This window comes from Prunus persica, chromosome G1 (genome assembly GCF_000346465.2).
Source record: "Prunus persica cultivar Lovell chromosome G1, Prunus_persica_NCBIv2, whole genome shotgun sequence".
In the NCBI taxonomy this organism is placed as follows: domain Eukaryota; kingdom Viridiplantae; phylum Streptophyta; class Magnoliopsida; order Rosales; family Rosaceae; genus Prunus; species Prunus persica.
This window is the reverse complement of record NC_034009.1, coordinates 45,942,845-45,950,954: the sequence shown is the minus strand read 5'-3', so window position 1 is coordinate 45,950,954 and position 8,110 is coordinate 45,942,845. Positions and strand designations below refer to the sequence as shown.

The 8,110-nt window shown below is 36.7% G+C and overlaps 1 long non-coding RNA gene across 1 annotated transcript; it reads left to right on the top strand.

Moving 5' to 3' along the window:
- LOC18789336 lies at positions 1-2,127 on the top strand. The gene is made up of 2 exons (XR_002269779.1): positions 1-302; positions 1,807-2,127. It is a non-coding gene; the product is annotated as an uncharacterized LOC18789336 (long non-coding RNA).

Genomic DNA, 8,110 nt, shown 5'->3' with positions numbered 1-8,110 from the left:
GAACCACACATCTTCAAATCTCATATTCCATCAAAGAAGAGGTCAGAAGTGCCTATATCAGCAATTGAAAGCCTTAGGAGGGACCTCTTGAATGTGCTAAACTCTGTGGAGTTTTCCAACCCATCTGAATCGGCAGAGGATGTGCTCATCTATAATAATGCAAACAACCATCCATCTATAGCTGTTCATGAAATAGGGCTTGGAGCCATTCTTCTCAAACCACCAACTTCTCCTGCAGAGGAGACATCAGAGCCAGTGGACAAGGCTCCTGATGAGGAAGCTGCTACAAGAAACTCATCTAGGTAAACTACAACAGCACCTTTTTTCTCTTTCAGTTTTTTCCTTCTTCTCTTGTGCTTTTATTCTGGATTTGAACTGCAATGATATACTGTGATGAGAAGTGACAAATAAAAGCATATGCAAATAAAAAAAACAAATACCAACTTCAATATTGTGTTTCTCTCTTTCTATATAGATGCAATATAAAGATATTAAACTGGATTGGCACATGCTCTGGTGCATGTCAAATGTTTTTCTTTTAGGAATTATGTTGTTTTCTCTATTAAGAATCATATTCAATGAGATTCGAACGCAAGATCTCCTTTAATATAATGGAGATTAGATACTACTAGAGCACATGATCATTATTAGCATGTGACATTGTTTCGTTTTTATTTTTAATTTTAATTTTAACATGTTGTTAGTTGTTCTAGTTTACCTTCTTGTATTAAATTTTTTGGTTATCATATTTTTTTAATACAAGCGATATAGGGGGAGGGTGTGGTTTCTCACACACACTATCAAAGATGTCATGTGGCTCTAACCTGAGATCATTAGTCTGCAAGCCAAAATCCTTTTCCACTAACTAGACCTGCTTTGGTTATCAACATTTTAATTAGCATAGAGCATAGAGCATCTATTTTCTTATTTGTCAGGATTTCTCAAAATTTAACAAAAAAACCACATAAAACTACCATGGTCTTATCCATATGATTAATGTAAGACCAAGATTTGTGGTCTATTTGGTACTAAATAAGGAGTAATTATAGTGTGGTATTAGACTACCGCTACATATATAACTCGTTCACGTAGTATATGCTAAAATATGAAAACTATGAGAGAATATTTGTTTGTGGGAATTTTCTGTGTATTCTTCTCCTTGTAGGAGGTCATATTTATAATACAACGAAACCTGAATGGGCAAGTAAATAATAAATTCCTAAATCTATTTGCAGTAGGAAATCAGGAATTAAAGTAAATCAATTACAATTATAATAGGAATTCTTGGTGTGTAAGGAAAGTAAGTCAATATCCACAAGTCACGCCAACAGTATAATAGATATTTATTAAATTATACCTTAAAAGTGGTAAATATTAACCACATCATTCACTTATACCCGTGAACGGATAATGTGACCGTACATACCCTATCATACAGTACTTTCTAAAAAAATAAGTGATCTGTAGTTATTGCTTACTTTTCTGTTTTAACTCGATTAAAAATTAGATAAGGGACATAACTTCAAGTAAGAAAGTTAAAGAGTTGTTCCAAATTTTAGAACTATACTGGCTGCCGGGATTCAAATAACTCAAAAAGAAAAGGGTGCTTGTATTTATTTTTCCACTCAGATGGTTTATTTTCTTGTAAGATATAATAGATACTTCTTCAATATTTATTCTCTCTATGACTAGTGCACTTGAAATTCAGGAAAAAGAAAATAAATTAGTGGGATATATAGTCAAATTTATAGAATTGTTTTATTTTCCGGTTATTAAAAAGTTTATTTCTTAAATTCTTATTTACAGTGACAAGGAGACAGTAAATAAGTAATTGGGTTCAGTACGCAGCATTGGGAAGTCTCACGAAGCTACTTGCTTGTGTGGTGGGCAGAGACAATAACGACCGCAACATATGTGATGCATATGGATATTAGGCCATGTCATTAAGTTTTCGAACTATCTAGAGATTTTGGTTTTAGTATATATGACTTGCATTTGTTAATAATTCTGGGAATAACTATGTTGTTATTGGAGAGATAAGAGGTCATTGGAGCAGTGCTCGTATGCTTTTTGTTTATTTATATATATTTCTTTTGGTGCTGAGGCAGAGCTGAAGCCCAAAATAAACAAGTCAGCTAAAGGAGAGCAGGCCCTGGCTTGCCAAAATGCATATAATGAAGGCCCCACGTTGCCCATATGGTCTCCAACAATAGAGAGATTGCAATGACGGGTTGCAACGAGGGGTTCTAATGAGGAGGTCAATCAGAGAGAGAGAGAGACAGAGAGAGAGAGAAGTAGGGATAAAGAAAAAAAGAAACTGACATCTTCATCTCAGTAGCACAATGGCCATGAAAGCCACAGATGAAGTAGTTTTGTCAGTGTTGAAGTTCGATTTCATCATTCCCTGATGAGAAAACTTGGTCGCCTATTGTGCATGTGGTGGGTGTATAACCATTTTCATCTACCACCGCTACATTGTGGTGTCCATTATGTTGTATTTGAACACTGCAAATAAAATAGTTTTCTAGATTGATCATTGACATATTAGACTCCAATTAAACATCGTACGAGTTAACAAAAATTTCATCCTCTCCTACCAAATTAAGGTACCTTTGTCATAATTTTCCCAATCCTCCAATTTTCATTTCTAAATTTTGAGGTATCATAAATTTTGGTTTATATGATTAATAAGTGTTCTTATTGACCTTACTAATAGTTGTATCAATTGTTGGTGTGAAGAGTAATATTGAATGAAATTGAGTTACTTGGGGCTAAGTATAGTAAGATTTTGTACAGTGATGTACTTTTTTTTTTAATGACACCAAAAAAAAAAAAAAAAATCCATTACCACCTGACCTTAAAGAAGATTTTTCGTTTAGATTTGTTTATAAAATATATGTTCCTAACTCTCTTATCATGTGATTTTTCACATGATGCGAGAGATTGACACAAGTAGACAAAAAAATACTCTTAGTGGATCCACTAGCTTGATTTTTGGCCAATTTGAACCTTTTAATTCTTTTTTTCTTCTTTTTTTTTTTTTTTTTTTCATATTTTGTTTGTTGATGAATAGGGGTTAAGAGGGAGAGCCAAGTCATGCCTTGTAGAGATAATGCCAACTACCTTTTTTTTTTTTTTTTTTTTTAGTACAGGCAATAGTCTAAACTAGAGAGAATGGGGGATTTCACACGCACAATGGTGAAACCAGGATTGTATGTAACACCCTGACTCCAAATTAAATGTTTATTTTAATCGATATATATAAAATTACGAATTTACCCTTGAGATAGGGGTAAATCGGTCACTTTCTTCTTCGGAAGGATTTTGGGACCACGAGTGGTATTTCTGGGTAGATGGTACTGAGACGAATTCGTAGACTTGCGGTAGGCTTGAATCGGAGTTGTAACGAAAAAGTTACGGGCAAAATAGTGTTAGTGGCAAACTTGTAAATATTTCAAAAAAGTTTGATAAAAATCAGATTTTTTCTCAGTTCTCTCTCTCTCTCTTCGCGCGCGACACTCTCTCTCTCCTCAGTCTTTCTCTCTCCCCGACGTTCACTCTCTCTCTCTCTCTCATCGGTTCGCTCAGTTCCGGCCACGGCAGGACCCGAGACCGGTCCCGATCGACTCGTCCCGTCGTCCCGGTCAAGGCTTGGCCGTTTTTCCCGTCGGAAACTGCAGATTCCAGCCGCGAGCTCGACGGTTTTGAACCGGAGCTTTCCAGCCGTCGCGCCGCAGCCTCCGCCGCCCAAACCTGGTGATTGAGGTATGGTTTCTCATCCATTTTTCGAGTTCTAGCTGATGATTGTATAGGTTTTGATCGATTTTGAGTCTGGAAAACCGATTAGAAAACCTAGGTTTTGGCCGAATTTCAAAATAAAATTCCGGCCAGTTGCCGGCCGAATTGGAGCTTCTCGTAGTTGAGTGAAGTGATCTTGACCTCGAGTAGAAGCTAGGGTAGGAAGGGTGAGCTCGGGTGTGGAGTTTTTCCGTCACCGGAATTACTTTGCACACCCACGCGCTGCCAGCGCGTGGGCGAGTCTGGTGAGAATGTAAATTAACCCGATGAGATCCTTAGGTTGTCACGAGCGCATAGGAATTCGCGGATCTCGATTCGGATGTCGTTTGGCTATCGAACGGATTTTCGCATATTGTGCGTTATCCGGGTTCAATAGGTTCCGACCGTTAGATCTTTCCCGAATTAAAATATGTCGTTCTAGGTATTCCTAGGACCGTATGAGACTTCACGAATTCTGAATCGGAGCCCCGGATGTTCCGATTCAAAAATGCAAAGTTTGGGGGTTAGCTATAACCGTGAAAATTGTGAACGCTTCCTAAACCTGTAATCGAACCTTAGGATGCCTTCCTCAACGTGCACGTATGGGAAATTTGGGGAGTTAAGCATTTAATTTGTAATTTCCGTTTAGACATGGTTTTTATATTAATTAACGGTTCGTATCTCGAAATAGGTATTTCGACTGCACGCACGCAGCAAGCAGGACCTTCACGTGGTCAGGCAGCGAGGGAATACTTGTGAGTGGACTTTGTTTTAATCATATGCATGGTTTTAATTGATGAAAGATTTTGCATAATGTTTTAATGGCTTCTGGATTTTACATATTATATTCTTGAGTTAATTTTGATGGTTATATAGTAATTGGCAATATATTGTGAGCTTGGTATTTTGGGTTTGAGGGTGCATTTTATAAGGATTGTGGGGAAGTATATCTTATTTATATTCTTTATAGATGAGATATTTGGGTTGTTGGAGAGTGATGTGGAAGAATGTGATTTTGGAGAGAAGTTGTGTGATTACACTACGTAAGTACCTTCCCCAGTTACGAGTCTCACTCGCGGCGTTGGATGTTCCGGCGGGTGAGACACTTTCCGTATGCGGCGTTGGATGTTCCGGCGTACGGAAAGACTGTGTATAGAGTTTAGGGTCATCACCATGGCGTTGGATGTTCCGGTGTGTGATGATCCAGTCTGCGCGCGTAGGACATAGTTTGAGAGCTACACATGGCGTTGGATGTTCCGGTGTGTGAGCTTTGGAGTTTCGTCCCCCGGTTGGACTGCTCATCCCTAGACGCAGGATAGCACCTGGAAATCCTGCGGACTAGTCAAACAATCCCCCAGTTGGATTGTTTTCCCTGGTACCTAGGTGGTGTGATGAGTATATCGTATAGATATTTATAGTTATATATATAGGTATATTTATTGAATATGTATAGTTGAGTGTGAAAGGAATTGGAGTCTGTTTAATAGTTTGACAGGAGTGGTAAGTTTGAGAGAATGGGGTTCTTTTTGAAAGAGATAACTGATGTTTTTAGATGAGTTTTACTTAAGCATGTTTTGAGTAATTTCTTATTGAATTGTGAACCTGCATGGCTTGAGCATTATTTTTACATGGTGGGGTTACTATGTTGTTTTTAACTGCAAATCTGATTTTTGTCCACTCACATGTTTTCTGTTTTGCGCCCCTCAGCCAGTAGTCGCCCCAGGAAGTGTACGAGTGGTGTACGAAGCTCAATCGGTGCATCTTTCTAGTTAGGAACTGTGTAAATTCTTCTACTCAACTGTTCTTGTAATCTAAATTCAGTAGATGCGCTGTATTGCCATAATAGATTTTACTTGTGAGGCCGGAGGCCACTCTAGTATGACTTGTAGTTGTATGAAAGCATGCTGCTGGTTGGGATTATTATTTTGTGTGTATGTTGCAGGTTGAGTAAATTTTGTTGGGATTGTTCAAATTACAGGGGAGACTCTGCCAAAATTTTGGTAGAAAGTCTCGATTTCTTAGTAGGTGGGCCCGACATCAGGATGATGTCGGAATAAAGACGGGATCCGCCTTGGTCTTCGGGAAATTCTGGGGCGGGTCCTGTCATTGTATGTGTGAGGGGACCGAACCGTAATACAAGTAGGGAAAAAAAAATTAATCTTACATCAATAATATATATAAGGGGAAATGGATATTTTTTTAGAACTTTGTACTTAATTTCATGTATCAAAATAGAAAATTCTTTTGATAAAATCTAATTTCTTTTAAAACTATTTATTTTCTATTCCTTTATTTTATTTATTTTTTCTTTTTTTATGTCAGTTGTGTAATGGGCCCACAAACATTTTACATATTAATAAATGAAGTTATTATGGATTGCAACGGGGGCCATTAGAATGGTTATATGGTTCGCATTGTTAAATATATGAACTAAAGCCCAAGCTTTACTTTGTTGAGAACAAATTGTTGGGGGCAAGGCCACCTCAGGCCTAAACTACCTCAGTTCTTGTATACACACACACACTACGATGTCGTGCATATTTAAACTTGAGATCTCTGGTTTGCAAATTAAGACTCTTTTTTACTGGACTTGACCCGTTGACAATGACGACCACCTAATTGAGTAGTTATGTGATGGTTTATGTTTGTATGTCTGATAAGATGGCCAGCTATTAAATATTTATTTTTTATTTTTTAATAATCTTTCCATTTTTTTAAGGAAAAAACAAGTTTAGCCTACACGCATATCCTCCCTCTTCTTCTCCCACCAACTCCATCATCGGACCAAGAATAGATAAACAAAAAAAAGAAGAGGCAAATTTTCCTTCAAGTGCGGGGCCATAGGATATATGATGGCGGAAAATTTGCTGAATTTGTGTAAAAAAGTCCAAGAAGTTGACAGTTTGGTCATGGTGGGTTTGTTGGCACAATAACGTAAACTTGAATTTTGAGAACAGAAAGAGGTGTACATAATACAATTGGAATTGCTTTCAAAAGACCATAGGTATTCGATCCCAAAAAAAAAAGGCATGGGTTATGTACTATCATTACTCTAAGTGCCAAAGTATACGCTTAGCATGGTAGTGTGTGTGTGCGCTTCGAGAGATAGTGTCGATGCCCGGAGTGGTAGTATACCAGACTCAAAGTTTTGTTCTTCAAGTGGTAATGTGCTACTTTGAAGACTAGAACTAACACTCCGAAAGGTAATATACTAATTAAACAAATGTGAAAGTGCAGTTGCTATTGGACAGAAAGCTACTTATTTCACGAAAGAAGAATAAAGAGAACTAGGTATAATGCTAATCTAGAAATATAGTACGTAACTCCATTGTTTTATTGCATCATAATTTTATATGATTTTTTAACGTCGAGTTCTGGATTTATAAGATTTATTAAAATATGTTGGTTTTCTTTTCTTTTGGATGAGATCTATCAACATTTTATGACCTGCCTATAATCGAGCTAGGGCACGAATTCTTTTTGCAGTGCAGTTTTTTTTTATACACAAATCTAGGTTCTCACTAATTATCACCAAAATTTTGTTCTTTAGTCATTGCATTAGGGAGATTATAAAGTTCTTATTTGTCTTAAGGCATAGAAAAGAACAAATATTGAGCTAGCTTTCCACTCAATTCACAATCGTTTGATTAAAGTTCGATTACTTGACGCATAAGTTATTTTCATTTATATTCAATCTATTAAGGGTTTACACCAACATCTCCAAGGGTATAAGCAAACGAAGTAGGCAAAAGTGTACTATATAGACTGATGTGGCATGTTGCCTATTCAATTGCCTCTTGGAAAAAATTGTTCACTCCAATGGACTAGGCAAATAAACTAGTAGGCAATGCAATATTATATTATCTATTTTCATCTTTTACATTTATCTCTTTTCACCCACCACAAAAAGCAAAAGAAAATTATATTTTATAATAATAAAAATATGTGGGGTTCAATATATCTCTTCACTTTAAAGTTTGGAGATAATGTCTATATTTTGCTTACTCATTTGTCTCTTCCCTTGAAGCATGAAAATGTTAATTTAGCAAAACAAATGAGATTTTCCTACTCTTTTGCCTTTTCCCCTTAAGATGCTCTAGTGGCAAGCTTGCAATGAACACGATGCTCTTAGTTTATTTAAGAGGCTGCGATATTTTGAGGGTATAAACAATAATATTTCAACCCAGACAAGACTACTTATTGTTTATGCTGGAATTAGTCATTTCTACCTAGAAGAGACTGCAAAAATGGTTAACTTTTATATAGAAAAATGAAAAGAGCCAAGCTGTTGTTTGTTTCTTTTCTGCCCAAACAGGCTCATCTTAATTATTTT